We start from the raw sequence: 20,550 nt of genomic DNA, 5'->3' as shown, positions 1-20,550 counted from the left end.
AACATGAAAAAAAAGGACTCAAAGAAAACATATCGAAAGGCTAGAATGGTTAAGTTACCATGATGATTTCTCTATTTTTCGAATTAGCTAAAATGTGGTACTATTGCCTTGATGATTTTTTAAAATGATTTTATATGTTTTAACTACTTTCTCATCAGAAACAGATGAAGGAGCCACTGCTCAAGCACTATAGCATGACTGACTTTTTAGAAAACGACTTCTTAAATCAAGGGCTGAAATGATGTTCTCCAAAGTTGTTTCTCCTTCTGAGAAAAGTGCTCTTTATTATTTTTATTAGTGTCCTTTGACTTCTTTATGACATTCAAAACATTCCATTTCAGCACCAATAAATTCTTTGGCATATGAGCCAGTAAAACTCAATCCATACTCTGTCTGACTTTCCTATGCTGCACAGGAAGTACCAGGAAGCCATAAACAATTAGGATATAGCTTAAAAGTCATTACTAACATGTAAGTGCTTTTCTACAACTACAAGCATACACGGGATTTGCACTGAACATTTTTGTGAGCTTTGGTCTGGGTCCTCAAACTTAAAAGCCTCTTAACGTTAGTCTTTGGAACTCTCCTCTCCTCTCCAAACACATTTTCTTGGCAACTGCTACGGACTGAATTGTGTTCCCTGCCCACCCCAAATCGGTAAATTGAAGTCCTGGCCCCTAGGGCATCAGAGGGCAATCTTTTTTCAAAAACTGAAGTACAGTCAGTTTACAATGTTGTGTTAATTTCTGCTGAACACCAAAGAGACTCAGTTATACACGTATATATATTCTTTTCCATTATGGTTATTCTCAGGATATTGAATACCATTCCCTGTGCTATTCAGAAGGACCTTGTTGTTTTCCCATTCTACACGTGATATTGACATCCGCGAACTCCAAAGTAACAATTCATCCTTTCCCTAGCCCCTCAAAACAAGTCTATTCTCCATGTTTGTGAGTTGGTTTCTGCTTTGTAGATAGGTTCATTTTTGCCGTATTTTAGGTTACACATATAAGTGAGATCATATGGTATTTGTCTTTCTCACTTACTTCATTTAGGATGATAATCCCTACTTGCATCCATGTTACCACAAATAGCATTAATTTGTTCTTTTATGGCTGAGTAGTATTCCATTGCATATATGTACCATGTCTTCTTTATCCATTCATTTCTCAATTGGCATTCAGGTTGCTGTTTTCATGTCTTGGCTTTCGTAAATCGTGCTGCTATGAACATGAGGGTACAAAATACCTTGTGAATTACAGTTTTGTCTGGATTTATGCCCAGGAGTGGGATTGTTAGATTGCATGGTAACCTTATTTTTAGTCTTTCACCTAAAACTAAATCTTATTTGGATTTAGTGGAATCTTATTTGGGAATATGGCCACAGCAGACATAGTTAGTTGAGATGAGGTCCTTCTGGAGAAGGGTGGGTCCCTAGTCCAGTTTGATTGATGTTCTTGTTAGAAGACATTGGAGCACAGTCACACACGGGCAGAATGCTATGTGAAGATGAAGGCAGTGATCCTCTTACAAGCCAAGGAAGGCCAACGAACCACCAGAAGCTAGGAGAGAGGAATGAAACGGATTCTCCCCAACAGCCTTCAGAAGGAACCAACTCAGCCGACACGTTAAGCATGGCCGAGCCTACAGAACCAGGAAAGGATACATTCCTCTTATTTCAGCTACCCGTTTGTGGTGCTTCGTTACGCAGCCCTAGCAGACCACTACAGCAACTTGGACTCATTCCTGACTCTTTACCTCTGTTTTCTTTCTCAGTCTGTTAACTTCTCTTTCCTCTACCCTCTGAAAGCATACATATTTGGATCACTTCCCATAGTTCCTCTGGGACCACTCTAATCCATGCCACCAACACCTCTTCCCGGGATGTGCAGAAGCCTGCTCACTGATCTTCCCTTCTGTCCTTGTCCCCTTCCTTCTCCTGTAGCCAGAATGATTCTTATTTATTTCTTTGCTCAAAACCATCCAAGGGCTTTCCCTTACACTCAGAGGAAAAGTCAGGGTCAACCTATGACCACAGGGCCCCAGTATGGTTCCTATAAGTTTACTAACCTTTCTCACATGCCTGCTGTCCTTCAGCAACACTGGTCTCCTTGCCAGACCTCAAACACACCGGGCATGCACCCACCTCAGGGCCTTGGCACGTGCTGTCCTCTGTTCACCTAGATATGTATGTCCCTGCTTCTTCAGGGTTTCATCCAAATGTTATTTCCTCAGTCAGTCCTTCCCTGACCTCTCTACTGAAAATACTCGTTCTTCTGAACCCCTTTTCTCTTCTGCTTTATTTTCTCCCTAGCACACGTCACCACTGAACGTGTTGTCTATTTTCCTTCTTTAGTCTCTTTATTTTCCTCTTGATTTTGCTTCATTCACACAAGAAGGTAAATTCAACAGGGGCCTGGACCTGTGTCTGTGGTTCTTTGCCACTGTGTCCGCAGGGCATGGCACAGTCCTTGGTATAGATAAGGCTCCTGTTAACACTGGGGATAAATGAGTGGTCTAAGATGACTGGCCTTTTCACAACCATCATCAATTCTTAACTCCTACTGCACTCCTTACATACAAGAATGTGCTTGCTTCTTAACTCTCTCAAGAAAAGTATATAGTGGAACTGAATTAAGATAAAGGCAAAGAGAAGCATCAAAGAGATGCATTATGAAATCCTAATTAAAACAATAATTTGGCCAATGACAGAATTAAAGCAAACCTGGGTTATTTTCCCTTCTTGTTTGCTGACATCTCTCAATTACAAGAGCGCCTCCACGTACCTCTTGGCATTGCTCTGCTTCTTCGGTGTCTGTAAGGGTCTACTGAGCTCACTCTCTATTTCTGAGGCTCTTTTCTCACTGTCTTGATCGCCAGTGTAGATTTTCTTCAGTGTTCTACCTTTGGACATCTTTATTCTCATTTCTACAGTTTATCTCGATGATCTCATCCACTTATCCCAGCTCAGACAGCTCTCCTGCTGAACAACTTTCTGAATCTTTACATCCTACTCCAACCTCTGCCCGATGTTCCGATTTTATGTGTTCACTTCCTTTACAAAGCTGCCCTGCCTCTGTCTTCTCCTGGCTTCAGGAAGGATACTGCCATCTGCTAGGCACCCAGGTACAAACACTCAATATCACATCTACTCAGTTCCCAAGCCCTGCTCGTCCGGCCTTGACCCACTTCCATCACTTCCCCTCACCCTGTTGGGAAGCCTGCTTCAGACCCTCATCACTTCCTCAGGGTTCTCCCTCAACCCCAGCCTCCCTTCCAATTCATTCTACGGTGGCTGACAAAGACACTTCCTGTGACAGAGCTCTGATTCTATTACTTTCCAGGTTAGAAATATTCCATCATCCCCGTGCCCAATACCACCATCATGATAATGTCTGTGTGCCTCTTCCTTCTCCGCCTTCTCCTGCAGGTCCTCTTGCGCTTGTGGTCACCACACTGCAATCTCCCCGTCCACGGGCTTGGGCACCACCATCTGTATACCCACCCCCAGTCCAACTCCTGGAAAACCCGTCCATCCTTCAAGGGTCCCTGATGTTCTCCCGGCAGGACACAACCCTCTCTATTCTCATGATTTACTTTTGCATTTTGCTAATCCCGCTGCCTCTGTGGTCATCACTTCTGCCCTGACACTCTTGATTGGAGCACTCATCTCAAGCCCTCGAGGGCAAAGACCTTGTCCTCTGCCTCTCTGTGCTCTCTGCTGCCATTAGTGTCATGCTGGGACTATTTATTGAATGAATGAAATCACACCCTTAATCTCATCACAGCAGAACATTCATTTCCAAAAGGTGATTTTTACTGCAGGTAAATTAATGAGGCCAAGGTTATAGGTTCAATTCCCCTATGGTTCATTTAGCTTTGCAGAGAGCAGGGAGAAAGGCATCCAGGGAGACAGACTCTCCTCACAAGCTCAGCAAGCCATCCCACAACCAAGTGCATTATTAACATAGAAGACAGGCCATAATGGGTGGACGGGTCAGGAAAACTCCCGTCTCCACTGACATCCTATGATGCGATATCTCTGAAACTGAAAGATGGTACATGGTTGGGACGGTATCCATCCAGTGTTAGGAAATGCATTGCCACATTTTGTAAGTGGGGGCAGGGAGGAGAGAAAGAGCAAGAGAGGGAAGCAGGTCTTGAAATTTTCTTAGATGTTGAGTTTTATCAGAACACAAAGCTCACTGAGTGACTCTGAATGTCAGAATTTCTTTATAGTATGCACAAGACATTAACATCTTACTACAGCTAAATATCTTCATTGGATGTGAGTCCCAAACATACAGGGGTAAAGGCAGGAACAGGGACTTAGCAAGAAAGCCTCCTGTTCTCGGTTTAGCTTAGCCACTAACTGCTAAAACCTTAACAAAGCCCCCTTTCCTCTTTGGGCTATAATTCTCCCCATAAAAAAGGTTGAATAGGTGATCTCTAAGATCTTTTTTAAGATATCCTTTTAAGATAAAGATGAGTACAAAAGATAAATGGAACAGCCTGTCATAATGAAGTTTTATCCAAAAAATGGACTTCAAGTTTAAATTACAGAAAGTTTCCTATACATAGCCATTCTTTGATCTGGTTCAGCAGAAAATCATCTACATGTAAAAACTTACTCTTTCTAGAATAGCTAGTCCTATGGCACTTAAAACCTTACTTGCAGCTATATGAGTGCTATGCTGATTTTGCTTGGAATTTCTGTATACATGTATGCACTCAAATGGTACTCCACCTGCTAAAAACCATTTTAATATTAAAGAGTTGGGGAAAATTTCCCAACCCGGTCATTTTTGGTCTTGGTAATCAAAGAAATATTGTTCTCAGAAAGAATTTTATAATCAGACAAAGGTAGTTCATAGGACTTAACACATAAATGTTAAAATATCATTAAAGCAGAAATGAGTGAGCATTGTATTTCCACTTGTAAAGACAAATGTCTCTCTTTGGGAAATACAAGTAAGATGCAAGTATTTTCAGTATCAAATAGAATAGTTCTAATGATTCAGTGAAGAGTTGAAGAGGTTAATCAAAGGTTCATACTGATTTTTGTGACAACTGGAAGGGGCTATACTAACCCATCATTAAAAACACTAACTGGGCTAGCTTTCTTCTTAAAACGGCTGGGTGTTTAGGGAGAAGCAATAAGAAGCTGTGCAAGAAAAAGGAACTTTAACTGATCAAAATATAACTGGAGGATCTGGCTGTGAATGCTAATATACCATGTTCTGCTTTCGCAGGAATCGCTGTGTTGTTTCCCCATCTTCATAACAATTACCTAACAACACTGCAGTGATTGGTCCGCTATTCAGTGACCAGGATTCTTCACACAACAAGAATACTCTGTGTCGTTTCTGAAGCCCACTCAGTAAGAAATAAGCAAACCTGTCTTTTGTACTTTCATTTAATCAGATAGATGCTTTTACCAACATCCGTAGCTGCTGAAAAGTTTCTTTCCATGTGCAATCAATTCAAGCATTCATTCAGCAATCTAGAGCAAAGTGAGAATTCAGAGGCATCTGCAAATACTACTACAGGAAACATCCTTCTATTGCTGGTGTCTAAATTGTTCGTTAATTGAGCTATTCATTGAAAGCCTGATATGCCCCGCCTTTTTTAGGCACTCGGCTGAATGAGAAAATTCCTATTCTCATGGAGTTTTTACCACAGAAGGAAAAAAAGACAATACAGAAATAAGGAAATAAACTCAGATAGTGGTAAGTGCTTCGAAGAAAATGACAGAGATCAAGATTGGATGGGGCACTGGAGGGTTAGGATTCTTTAGAAAGGTCGCCTGTGAAGGCTGCTTTGGGGAGACTGAAAGGACACAGGAGGCGACCGTGCAAAAATGACAACGAAGGGAAGAGAAAGTGCAAAGTCCCGGAGGTAGGAATGAGCATGACATGGTCCAGAGATGGAAATGTGGCTGCAAGGAGGCAGGGAGATGGGAGGAGGTGGGGGGTGGGGCCCAAGAAGACAGAGAGGGACCACACGGGTCTCCAGGGCTGTGACGATGACTCAGGGTGCTATTTTCAGTACCATCACGAGGGATGTGAATATTGAGATGTTTTAAGCAGAAGGGTAACATGATCTGAGTGACATTTAAAAATCAGACTTTGGCTGCTGCCTGGAGAGTGGACTACAGGAGTGGGTGATCTTGGAAGTGGGGAGACCAGCCACGACGACTCCGGCAATTATCCAGGCAGGAGATGATAACAGCTTGGATTCCGCTTAAAGGAGTGAAGACAGTGAGAAAGGGCCTTTTCATTCTTTAAGTAGATAGTACTGACCAGACTTGCAGAAAAATTGTATGCTGGTGCTATTTGCATTTACATAGTGGAGTGAGGAGCAGTTTTGGTGGTTCAGGGCAGTTTGTTTTGGACCTGACCGTGCTAAAACAGCATCAGTATGTTCTGTTCCTATTTTTGTAAATAATACAATAGCAATAATATCAAATGATAATCTACCCATAGAAAAAACTGGGAACAAGCACATGAGGTTACTTAACCATTCTGGGCCAGTTCTGTCATCTGAAAAGCAGTGATAACAAGTCATACCTGATAGGGTTCTTATAGATTAAATGACTCAAAACAAACATATATATTTGTGTGTATATACACATATTTTTTTAGGAATCCGATTTTTATTGTAAACAAAGTATTTTTGTCAAAGTATTTTCTTTTCCATCATGGTTTTTATTACACGATAGTGAATCTAGTTCTTTGCGCTATACATTAGGACCTTGTTGTTTAGTTTGTATATACTGGTTTGTATCTGCGAATCCCAATCTTCTAATTTATCCTTCCCTCACTCCCCTTTCCCCTGGTAATCACACATTTGTTTTTAGGTCTATGAGTCTATTTCTGTGTCATAAATCGGTTCATCTGTGTCATATTTTAGATTCCACATATACATGATATCGTATGGTATTTGTTTTTCTCTGACTTACTTCATTTAGTGTGATAATCTCTAGCTCTATCTATCTATGTTGCTGCAAATGGCATTATTTCATTCTTCTCTATGGCTAAATTAATCAATATACTCAACAGCACTTACAACACTGTCACACATTTAGTGGTATTTAAATTCTAGCCAGTATGAATCGGTATTATAGAGATGTTATTACTTTGCCAATAAAGGTCCATCTAGTCAAAGCCATGGTTTTTCCAGTAGTCATGCATTGATGTGACAGTTGGACTATAAAGAAAGCTGAGCGCCAAAGAATTGATGCTTTTGAACTGTGGTGTTGGAGATGACACTTGAGAGTGCCTTGGACTGCAAGGAGATCCAACCAGTCCATCCTGAAGGAAATCAGTCCTGGGTGTTCACTGGAAGGACTGATGTTGAAGCTGCAACTCCAATACTTTGGCCACCTGATGTGAAGAGGTGACTCATTGGAAAAGACCCTGATGCTGGGAAAGATTGAGGGCAGGAGGAGACGGGGACGACAGAGGATGAGATGGTTGGACGGCATCACCGACTCAATGGAATGAATTTGAGTAAGCTCTGGGAGTTAGTGATGGACAGGGAAGCCTGGCATGCTGCAAGCCATGGGGTCGCAACAGTCAGACACGACTGAGCGACTGAACTGAACTGATTATTGACTGGCATAGTAACAGAACTACAGATAATTCTACTTTTCTATATCATATTTTTCTGTAGTGCTGTAAATTTATACAAGCATGCATAACATTGGTTAGCAGCAGGAAAAAAAAGGTTTTTAAAAATACAGTATAAGAGAATGGTACAACAATAACCATATTGATTATTTACTGTATAGGCAATGTCCTGTGTGAATACAGACTCAAGCATCCATTTTAAAAATTCTGGTTCCTCTCTTTCTGTACATGTAACTGGGAACAGCCCCATAAGGTCATTAGGATAAACACATACTTTTTTATATAAGGAAAAATAAATTTAAGAATCTGGAGAACACTCAGTATACAAAAAATACATTTCAAAAACAAATCACCTCTTAATAACTAGTTTACTAAAATGCTTATTTTCATCTACACACAAATTAGGCAAAAAAAAAAAAACACTTTTTTGCTATTTCCTTTTGTTTTAATAAACATATATTTTGAGTCACAATTTTTAACCTGAGTTGGAGAAGACTCTTGAGAGTGCCTTGGACTGCAAGGAGATCCAACCAGTCCATTCTAAAGGAGATCAGCCCTGGGGTTTCTTTGGAAGGAATGATGCCAAAGCTGAAACTCCAGTACTTTGGCCACCTCATGCAAAGAGTTGACTCATTGGAAAAGACTCTGATGCTGGGAGGGATTGGGGGCAAGAGGAGAAGGGGATGACAGAGGATGAGATGGCTGGATAGCATCACTGAATCAATGGACTTGAGTCTCAGTGAACTCCCGGAGTTGGTGATGGACAGGGAGGGAGGCCTGGTGTGCTGTGATTCATGGGGTTGCAAAGAGTCGGACAGGACTGAACGACTGATCTGATTTGATCTGATCTCATTGTAGTTTTCCCATTATTTAGGAGGAATGTTTGGGAGTGATTCTTGTGGTCTATTTTCTTTAATGGTATTATTTTTGACAATAAGATCATTAATGTCTCAGGAGATGATTCATCACTAAATAAGATTCCTTCTCTTAAGATGCAATTCATAGTATACCATATTAGTTCAGTCACTCAGCCATGTCTGACTCTTTGCAACCCCATGAACCACAGCACGCCAGGGCTCCCTGTCCATCACCAACTCCTGGAGTTCACCCAAACTCATGTCCATTGAGTTGGTGATGCCATCCAGCCATCTCATCCTCTGTTGTCCCCTTCTCCTCCTGCCCCCAATCCCTCCAGCATCAGGGTCTTTTCCAATGAGTCAGCTCTTCACATCAGGTGGCCAAAATATTGGAGTTGCAGCTTCAACATCAGTCCTTCCAATGAACACCCAGGACTGATCTCCTTTAGGATGGACTGGTTGGATCTCCTTGCAGTCCAAGGGACTCTTAAGAGTCTTCTCCAACACCACAGTTCAAAAGCATCAATTCTTTGGTACTCAGCTTTCTTCACAGTCCAATTCTCACATCCATACATGACCACTGGAAAAACCATAGCCTTGACTAGACGGACCTTTGTTGACAAAGTAATGTCTCTGCTTTTTAATGTACCATAAAGTGTACCATAGACAGGAATTAAATAATTGGTTCACGTCTTCCAATCTCAGGTACATAAATAAAATTTACAGATAGTTACCATACAGCTACCTGATACGGAAACCTCAAGGATGTGAATAGTTTGGAAAAGAACATGTAAAGCACAACAATGGCTGATTAGTTTTTTCAATTTACTTTTCTTTGTTTTCACGACAGTTTACACCATTAGTAATATTCATTACAGTGGCTCTGTTAATAAGGTAAGTATTTTCTACACACTAAATTTCATTTAAGTGAATGCAATTTTCCTGTAAAAGATTTAAAATAATAATCAACAGAGGGTAGCTTCAGCACCGCAGGGAAGTATTTTGGTAGAGATCTAAAAGGAAGAAAAAAGGCAAGAATATTTTGGATTACAGGAAGCTTAAGCCCACCCTAATATGGGCAAAATTTCATTTTAAAGATAAGAATCTATGCTAGAAGGGCATTCAAGTGACTTTTTATCCTTCAACTATGGCTAAACAAATTCACATTTGATCAAAATATGCAAAGTCTACTTTTTGGGAAATAGGGAAAACATTTAAATCTAGCTGAAAATGTATTTTCTAACAAAACAAATGATCAAATATAATTACTGGCCACTGTGCAGTTAATGAATCATTTTATTCAAATGATTTTTTTACTAAACAAAAGCTATGTGAAAGTACTTCTGAGAACACAAAGATAGCAAATGGCTTTTATTCTCAATGAATTTACACTCTAGGTAAGACCTGGAGACTGGTAAATATTAAAGTCACTGTGTAATAGCAGTCATCCATAGCTTAAATTGGAGAAGGCAATGGCACCCCACTCCAGTACTCTTGCCTGGAAAATCCCATGGACGGAGGAGCCTGGTAGGCTGCAGTCCATGGAGTCGCTAGGAGTCGGACATGACTGAGCGACTTCACTTTGACTTTTAACTTTCCTACATTGGAGAAGGAAATGGCAACCCACTCCAGTATTTTTGTCTGGAAAATCCCAGGGACAGAGGACCCTGGTGGGCTGCCGTCTATGGGGTCGCACAGAGTTGGACAGGACTGAAGCGACTTAGCAGCAGCAGAAGCATAGCTTAAAAAGGGCTTCCCTGATAGCTCAGTTGGTAAAGAATCTACCTGCAAAGCAGGAGACCCTGGTTTGATCCGTGGGTTGGGAAGATCCACCGGAGAAGGGACAGGCTACCCACTCCAGTATTTTTGGGTTTCCCTTGTGGCTCAGCTGGTAAAGAATGTGCCTGCAATGTGGGAGACCTTGGTTTGATCCCTGGATTGGGAAGATCTCCTGGAGAAGGGAAAGGCCACCCACTCCAGTATTGTGGCCTAGAGAATTTCATGGACTGTCTATGGGGTAGCAAACAGTCATACATGACTGAGCAACTTTCACTTTTCATGGCTTGAAAAGAAATCATAATCCACAGAGAGTCCAATGACTTTCAGTTGGGTTGAAGGAAAACTTGATGAAGAAACGGCAAGGTGAAAATGAGCTAGACCAAGAAAAAAAGTCCAGACGAGGACAAATGCACCGGAATCCAGAACTCGATGAGTTATACCCTGACAAATATGGAGAAAGGCCCACATCATGAGTCTCTAAGACCAGATTCAGTAGCTAGAGATGATTCTAGGATCATGAATGGAAACACCTGGTAGACAATTACAACAGTGACACAGAAAATAAAGAGAGATGGGTACAAAGATCTACCACATGACAGACACAAATTGACTGATGACAACTTTAATACGTACAATACAGACAATGGCAGCAAAAAGAGCTGATAAATTGGAAGAAAACTAAGGACCACTGAAAAGAGGAAGCAGGAAAAACATGTTGAAGACGACAAAAGTTGGGACATACTAAAGAGGTAGTGACTCTTTGAGATTGGGAACTCTAGATTTTATTCACGGAACAATGAATGAAGTCACCCAGGTAAAAGGTGAAATTAGGAGAAAAGAAGGTCACAGATGGAAATCTACAGAAAACACATTTCTGGTTAGGTGGAGAAAGAATTTGCTAACCAACCTGAGGAAGGAAGACCAAAGAGGCAAGAAGGCAGAGGATGTAGCTTCTTGGAATCAAAGGGAGGAGATCAAGAATGGCGGACCAACAGTGTTTGATGCCATCAAGGGAACAAGACTAAAGGTGGACAGCTGGGATGCGGTCACTGTTGGCCTTAGTGATGGTTTTTCCTGCATATGTAAGATACACATATAAGCCTTATGAAAGAGAATCTTCATCTTCTCTGCTAAGAAGCTTCCACATTTAGGGAAATTGTTTTTTTCATAAAACTATTACCTTGTAACTTGAGCACATAAAAAGTCTCGAAAGCTGTAACACCAAATCATCTCCAGAGACACTTATTGAGCATATATATGCCAATCAGTGGTTGCTAATACAATGACCAAGTATATGTGCTAAAAAATGCATCCACATTTTATTTTGCCTCTGTAATCACTGGCATGTGTGTCATACATTAGTAAATGCATATTATAAGTTAGTAAATGTATTTGGTGGAGAAGGTGATGGCACCCCACTCCAGTACTCCTGCCTGGAAAATCCCATGGATGGAGGAGCCTGGTAGGCTGCAGTCCATGGGGTCGCTGAGGATCAGACATGACTGAGCAACTTCACTTTCACTTTTCACTTTCATGCATTGGAGAAGGAAATGGCAACCCACTCCAGTGTTCTTGCCTGGAGAACCCCCGGGATGGGGGAGCCTGGTGGGCTGCCATCTATGGGGTCACACAGAGTTGGACACGACTGAAGCGACTTAGCAGCAGCAGCAGCAAATGTATTTAGAATCCCCTTAGAAGGAATCATGAGCTAATTACACAATCGGTGGGTCAGTACTTTATAAAGTATTTTTGAAGGAGATTACCTCCAAATACTTGCTTGAGTGTATAAAGTTATTATTTTAAGAAGATTATCACAAAATGCTTGCTTGACTGTTTTTAATTACAGTGACTTTGCTTTTGAAACATACTATAAACAGAAACAGACTAGGAGACTTACAAAACAAACTTATGGTTACCAAAGGGGAGGGATAAATAAGGAGGTTGGAATTAACTATATGCTCTACTGTATATAAAAATAGATAACCAACAGGGACCTACTGTATAGCACAGGGAACTCTATTCAGTATTCTGTAACAATCTATACGGGAAAAGGATCTGAAAGAGAATGAATATATGTATACATACAACTGAATCACTTTGCTGTACACCTGAAACGGATGCAACACTGTAATTCAGCTAGCCTCCGATATAAAATAGATATTAAATTGGAAAAATAAACAAAGACAAAAATTGTGAAAAAACAAACATACTATAGGTATTAAATCCGATTTAAGTTTTTTTCCCTGAGTTAGCTAAGATGCGGACTTCGATGCCGTTGCAGCAGCCTGTGACACTGAGCCCTGCCGGGCACTGGGCCGAGCTATGGGTCCCGAGCCTGAGTTATTTAGAAATTACGGAGTTCAGTATGTCTTTTGTTTATCACATTTGCAAGAAGTTGATGAAAAAAATGCTTCATCGTGGCCTCTCTGAGCAACAGGATATGGCTTCTTTTTATAAGTTTAAGTAATGAGTCCAAAACTCCAGCTGCTTTTTCTCTGAGTTGCCTTCAACTCTAGAAATAATCGTTTTTATCACCACTGGTATTGCTCTCTGATTTGCCAACTTGATTCAGCTATGACCGCTGCAATGTAAGACTCATACATAAGTTCATAGAGGTTTTGCAAATGGCACCTTGCATGCTACCTGCTTCATACTCAGGATTCTCACATGGGATAGAGAGGCAGCCTGCATTATTTCAACAATTTACATGTGACAGATTTAGAGAAGCTCACTGCAAAATCTACCAATTAATGACAATGTTCTAGCACTTTTCCTGATGGGGCACCATGCCATATTGACTTCAAATCTACTCAATATCTGATTTTGAGCAGAGTTATCACCCTTGAAATATTAAAAATAGCATCTTTTTTACATTTAATTTTTATTTTATATGATTTACAATTTTTATTTTATTTTGATTTACAATGTTGTGTTAGTTTCAGGTGTAGAGCAAGGTAATTGATTCAGATATACATATTTATATATCCATTCTTCTTCAGACTCTTTTCTCATATAGGTTATTATAGAACTATTGAGTAGAGTTCCCTGTGCTATACAGTAGGTCCCTTGTGATCATTTATTTTATATACAGTAATGTGTATATATTAATCCTACCTTCTAATTCATTCCTCCCACCCACCTTTCCCCTTTGGTAATCATGAGTTCGAAAACAGCATCTTAGTACAACATCAAACGTCTGAAGAAATGCTTAACTGAATCAAATAAACTCATTCTTTATCATCTCAGTGTCTGAATAATCAATGAGGCATCATCATTTGAGAGTTAGGGGTAAAAAAATGAAAAATAAATCCCAAATAATAAGCTTATTTTCTTAGGGTTAGTTCTATAATTGTGAAATGACATCACTGCATTCAGGTAAGCTTAATACCTGAAATGATCTTTCAATAAAGGTATAAGGACTCTATCAGGAAAAAAAAATCTTTCCCATTCATACCTTAGCTTTTAACAGGCAAAAAAAATATGTCCCTTTTCAAAACACTAAGGAATTTTTCTAGTTATGAGGGTTTTCTTCATGGGAGCCTAAGTCTAACCACACACAAAAAGAGCCACTCTGTCCTCATTCTGCTTGAAGGCAGGGTGACTAGGGGCTGCTCCTGTCTGTAGACAGCGCCACAAAGAGAGGTTTGGTCAGAGCTGCAAAATGCTGATCCGGGAAATGACCGACCTCACTGATAAGCTCTGAAAAGAAGGCATGTGTGCACAGACAGCTCAAGAGGAACGCACACGTACCCTCAAACATGCAGGAATCTTCTGCTGTGCAGGTATTCTTCATTAGGAATGCCTTCGGAAGAAAATGACAGAGGCTTTAAGTAGGAGCCAGCACAGGGCACCACCAGTCAGTAGGCTTGGTGACTGAGTCTGCAAAGAAATTCAGAGGCGCCCCGTCGACCCCGCCCCCATAGTCTTCAGCACCCAGGGATCAATGCTATACTGTTCCATTAAAAGTTGCCTGTGCTCGCCTTGAAGTTCCTACAGAGCTCCCTTTCAAATTTCTCCCACTCAAGCACAGTTTGCAGGATCAAGCCATGTGAAATTGCTGTGCTCCTGTGCTTTTTACCTGCAATTCAGGCATTTCTTACAGTTTCATTTAACACATTTCTGCCACAGGCTTTAATGATAAAACTAGGGTCTATCACAGTACAGCATTTCCAAACCAACAAAATGATCATCTATTCTTATGTGGGCAACAGCATTCTATTAAGCATGGTGGTCTCAGGTCTTCAAAGTAACACACTCAAGTATTGAAGTGAACTTTAATATTGCTTATTCCAATTCCTTATTGCTTATCCAACACCCAGATCACTGAGTTTCCTTCCATTATCATATAACCCAGCAATCTTGGCTATAATTTTTTTTAAAAAAATGTTGTGTCATACTTTGTTCACTTTTTTTCTGATCAATTTCATCACTTTTACATTTCTTCAGGTGAAATGCTAGTTTAAAAAAGTTAATAAATAAAACTGCATGCTCATTTCCTGACCTAACATGAACAGAACAATGACAGAATCCTGTGTACTTTCTTTGGGGATTTATTATTCTTAGGGTTTGATGTTTGGGGCTGTTTCTTTGATTGCCTCCCTCCAAAAACACGTGATGCCCAAAGTTTCAGAAAGGCTGCCTTTTGGCTAGCAAAGATCATACGCACCCATGTGCTGACTCAATGCTGCTCCACGAGGTACATAAAAAAACAAAGGTACATAAAAATGCATGATTTATTTATTTCCTGAGCAACCGTTTTGTTCAGGTATCTTGTAACCTACCTTATTTAATTCTAAGGGAAAAAAATAATAAAGGAAAAAATATCTACCAAATACTCTGCTTCTTCTTCCTTTCCAGCTCTGTCTTCTGTCTCACTTCCTCTGCCTAACCCCACTATCGTACATATTTTGGCTTTGAGAAGAAAGCTACTATCATCATCAGAGATGTGAGTATATTTGGTCTTCATAGAACAGACGTTAGCACTTCCCTGGTGGCTCAGTGGTAAAGAACCCACCTGCCAATGCAGGAGACATGGGTTCCACCCCTGGGTTGGGAAGATCCCCTGGAGAAGGGAATGGCTACCCACTCTAGTATTCTTGCCTGGAGAATCCCAAGGACAGAGGAGTCTGGTGGGTTACAGTCCATGGGATCACAAAAGTGTCGGACAGGACTTCGCAGCTAAACAACAACAGAGCAAACACTAAACGTGCTTAAATATTTACACTGAAAGGGGTATTTAAATATTTGCCAGTTGTGGAGCCACCTCTTTGTCTAGCTACCTCACTTATACTTCCTTCCTCATTACCTCCAGGTCTCTTTCCAAGCCCAGAGCTCACGGGCTGTGAGCAATATAGTAGGTGCTGAACAACTGATCCGTCCCTCCTTTCATTCACTCGACACCATTGCTAAGCACTGAGCATATGCCAGCATTGGTCTAAGTCCTTGACCAGTTATCAAAATCCACTAAAATCCCCACAATTTGAAGTCATATTCTTGGACAGGAATGAGGGTGGTGTGGCCAGGGGAGTGGACAAATCTCTACTGGAAAGTAGAGGAATACTGATACATGTGTTAACTTCTGAGTCCATGTGAAACTATTTTCCTCACTCTTACAAAATATATCAAGCTTGCTTGAAAGAGTGCTTCCTCAAACCAAGAAAAATCAAAATGAAAAATCTAGATTCAGTTAACTCAGTGTTAACTTCTACTTCTTAAAACTGAGATGAGAGACGCGAGATTAAAGAAAGTGCCCCCAAGAGTACTGAATTAGGATTTAAATACACACTTTCACTGTTTATCCATGGTGTGTGCATGTGTGTGTGAAAATGCCTTTGGAATTTGTTTAAGTAAATATGCCAGTCTTTCTTGCTTTCAGTGAAATGTGGTTGTCCTTCAAATAAAAGGTACTCATATTTTTACAGTTGGCATTAATACTCCATTTAATTATCTTCCAAGGTTGTGAAAATCTGTACTTAACGAAAGACAACTGTTAACTTGCACCAAAATAACTTTTATCATTTTCCTGACATTCTTAAAACCAATCACAGAAGCATTTCCCAAAAGTTTAAAAAAATCAAGTTAGGCTTTTGCTTTTGGAATGGATCTGAGAAAAGATGAAGCAGGTTTTTAAAATGAGGCAAATGGCATTGATATCAAAGCAAATGTGACATTGTTTAGTGGTCAGAAGTAGTTCCACCAGAGCTGGTGAAAAAAATTTCAGAATGCCTAAAAATAGTGATGAAAGGTGGTGATGTTGAGGAAGGGCGTTCCTCTGGTTTTAACAGCAACAAGGCAAGAAGCAGTGGACAAGTCGCTTAGATCTATCTTGCTTCAAAAATGTCTCCATGTCAACTACTGCTGGAGGAGGAGAAACAGACTGATGGCCATGATACCACCCTGATGACTGATCGTCAGAGGTCTGAGGGAATGAGTGGCCTTTCTCCGTTACAGGGAATTCCCTAAAGTAAGATTTACTAAGCCTTCTATATTTTATCTCAGTGCCGTAGAACTAGGATTGCTAGATGTCCCAACTTGATTTCAAGGACACTGCATATATTCTCTTTCAAAACTGTACCATAAATACCTGTTTGGGGGGTTCAGGATGGGGAACACATGTACACCCATAGCAGATTCATGGTTTTAGGAATAATTTTTTTAAAAATTAAAAAAAATCTGTATCAGTATTCCCTTTCTAGAGCTTGAAACACTCTACCAATCTCTTTGGTAAAGCTTAATATAAAATATTTTCAAATAGAGGGAACATAATACAGATGTGTTTGAAAGTGGAAGTGTTAGTCACTCTATTAAGTCTGACTCTTTGCAACTGCATGGACTGTAGCCCTGCAGGCTTCTCTGTCCATGGAATTCTCCAGGCAAGAATACTGGAGTGGGTTGCCATTCCCTTCTCTAGTGGATCTTCCCCACACAGGGATCGAACCTGGGTCTCCTCTTTTGCAGGCAGATTCTTTCCTGTCTGAGCCATTGGGGAAGCCCGTCACAGTGTTGGGACAGGCAAACCTTGTGGTGTCAAAGTCTGCCTCACCCAGGGAGCCTCCCCAGGGGCACTGGAGCCCTGCCTGCCCTGCCCTCAACCCAGACCAACAAGCAGCAAAAGACAGGCCAACATGTTCAATAGGCAGGAGGAAGCTGGTGCACAGGAAAAACGGCAAGTTCATGCAGGTGAGAAAGGCAGGAGAGAAAAGCTTAAAAAAAAAATAAAACAAAAGCACGTAGCATGAACTTTCCGAATATGTTAAGTGTTTGAAGGGAACTACAGTTAAGAACAGATGGACAAGATGGACAAAGAGACAAGGGGCAAATAATTCATTGGAGTTCTAGAAGGGTGGGTATATACAAGTTTAGTCAGGATAGTTACCTAGACATAGCCTGTATTTCCAAGGAAAATAATGGTAGGCATTGATCTGAGACAGAGGGAAACATAATTCTGAAATATGTGTTCAAGTTCACTGTTTATCTTCTGGGCAGAGAAGACTATTTGTTTATTGCAATAATTATAGCCATACTAAATGGAAAGATCATGATAAAGTGATAATGTAAGAAGTTAAAAGCAGAAAAAAGGATGTGTTAGGATAGAAGAATTTTCCACCATGTTTGTAAAATAAGAATATAATTTTGTGAATTCGAAAATAAAAGTTAAAAATTTGGTTCACTTTTATTTTCAAGATTTAAATTACAGAAGTACACAGGAGTGTATGAGGGATTAAATTTGCTATAAAGTGGATTATGCTAACCTTATATTATAAACCATATGAAAAATATAAAATACGTAAAGAAGTAATGTATGTATATAAAATGTACTTATGTATGTAAAATTATAATGAAAATAATTAACATAAGCCATTCATACAATAAGAAGAAAATCTGGATTTTTCTAAAAGTCAACAGAATGCAAGCAACTCTGAACAAATTTCTAATTCAATTTATAATTCCTGAAATAGGGAAAAGTATTTCAACAGGCTTATTTAAACAAACCATTATATATTAATAATATAAAATGTGATTGTAATAGACATGGGATAATTTGGTTTGTGGGCTTTCATAGTCCTACTTGATTATTATTCATACACTTCTTTTTCCTTAAACAAGTATGAAAATCATCCTAAAATAAACAGAGTGCAACGAACTCCATGGAACATGTTCACCTCACTCGGAACTTTACAATCCTTACTGTAAACATCTGAAGAGAGTCTTAACGTGTTTCACCTGGGAGCAGGGAGTGGGGCGGCCACCGGGGTGAGGTGCTATTTGGTTGGCGGTTTCCTGTTAACTACTGAAATCCTGCATACAAATTAGGAATGGGGGCTCTGATTAACTTGGATATACCTAACTGTGTGTTTTGGGGGTGTTTTTAAAATGCACACAACTGTGATGTGACCGGTCCTGTGATGGGCATGTTACAGATCCTGAAGTTGACCCAGAATCTAGTCACAAGAGACCAAAGAGAGGGCAGTTTACACTTCTTACTCACAGTTGCAAAAATTTTAAAGATCTAGTTTTCGAAAGCCAAACAAATAATGGCATTACAGTAACACGGGGACAAGGACTTCCCCTTCCTAACAACAAGTACAGCCCTAGCAAACCTCACCCAAACCAGAGTAAAGATCACCCGTGGTAACACTTACTTACGGTATTTGTTTAGCATGTGTGACTGGATAAAATAGATAAGGGTGGACACCCCCCCTTCCCCACAATTAGTAACATAGGCTGCTCCTGAGAAACAAATGCCATTCATTCACAAGGGTACCACAATTTCCTATTATTTGTTCAAGAGAAACAGTGGTAATATTGTAGAGAGGCACTAAATTTCTTTTATGTCATGAAATGGTTTACTGCTGAGTTATAACATTCATATCATAACCCAGTGATAAATTTTTCTTTTATAAACAGTTTCAAGGATACTGACAGCCATTTTAACTCTAGTTAAAATAACTAATTACATGTGTTTGTACATTATATCAAGTAAGATAAAGACTGATCGTCGTTTACTGTGTGTTGACTGACTTCATAATACCATCTAATAGATTTGTTTCACTTGATCTTTAAAAGTAAATATCCAATTTCTAAAAGGAATGAAAATACTCATAAATAATACTTTTTGGATTGTTCTTTAATAATCAAACATTTTAGGGGAATTAGATACATATTAGCAACTTAAAGATCAGTATTCACCTCAGTTTTTGATAAGTATTAGCATAAAATCCTACAAAATGGAATATTTTCATATTAAAAGTTTAAATTTCAGTTCTGAAAGAATTCTATCCTGTTATGTAGCAATATTAAGCAAAATAATGAATACCCAAAGAAGACATTTAAAGACTATTAAAACAATATCAATCATCGCTATACAGAAAATAATGTGTCCTGGAATCATCATGGCTATGGGTCGTCCTCGTAGACATACGAGGCATACAACATGATTTTAAATATTACAATGAAGTATCTAAACAGCCTCAAACTAATCTACATCAAAATCATATGTGTTCTTTTTTATTTATGCCATAAAGTTTAAGCAAGTAACAGGAAATAAAAGTTTTACAAATGGTGCCGAATTTAGAATAATCCCCACCTCTGGAAGTCTGCCGCCATTCCCTACCATCCCAGCACTCAGCCTAGATATCCTATGAGCTTTGTGACAGCAGCTACCCCAGTGACCCAAAGCCTATTGGGAAGGTCAAGACTTGAGAAGTGAGGAAACACCTCTATACCTATACAGCCTCATAAAAGAAAAGTCCACAACCTCAGTCATTCTCTAAATCACCTTCCTGGGAGCCCAGGTATATTTTCTAGAAGGAAATGAAAAAAAAAAAAAATTCCTAGCATCTCAGAATGGAACTCTGTGCTATGGATTAACATTATGTGGTTAAGGAACTATCTTTAAGGACATGCTCCCAAAGAGCTATGGAATCAAGTTTTGAGCTATAACTTATTTTATAAGTTGAAAACTGCTTGCATTCAGATTGGCTGAATAATGTATAAAAATTTCAGAAGATCCTGGTCTGATTATAGATGATAACTTGGGAAGACTGAAAATGCACCCATGAACATAAATAAAACATATTTTTTTTTAAGTTTTGGATAATACCTGGCTCTTCTCTCCTACCACACCCCAACACTTCACTTTTCAAGAAAGTTCTGTATTTCTTATGACCCTTTCAGGAAATAACTCCTTAAGAAACTTTACCTATTGAGAACTACAATGAATTTTTAAACATAAAATACATGTATGCACATATATAACACATGTAGATTACCATATTTCA

At 39.6% G+C, this 20,550-nt stretch overlaps 1 protein-coding gene across 32 annotated transcripts in view; it reads right to left on the bottom strand.

Moving 5' to 3' along the window:
• The window catches only part of NR3C2 (nuclear receptor subfamily 3 group C member 2), a 457,363-nt gene that overhangs the window by 240,225 nt on the left and 196,588 nt on the right, over positions 1–20,550 (bottom strand). The gene's annotated exons all lie outside the window — the stretch shown is intronic.

This window comes from Bos grunniens, chromosome 17 (genome assembly GCF_055505025.1).
Source record: "Bos grunniens cultivar Pamir isolate PY7600 chromosome 17, Bosgru_T2T1.0, whole genome shotgun sequence".
NCBI lineage: Eukaryota > Metazoa > Chordata > Mammalia > Artiodactyla > Bovidae > Bos > Bos grunniens.
This window is presented reverse-complemented; position numbering and strand designations above follow the sequence as displayed.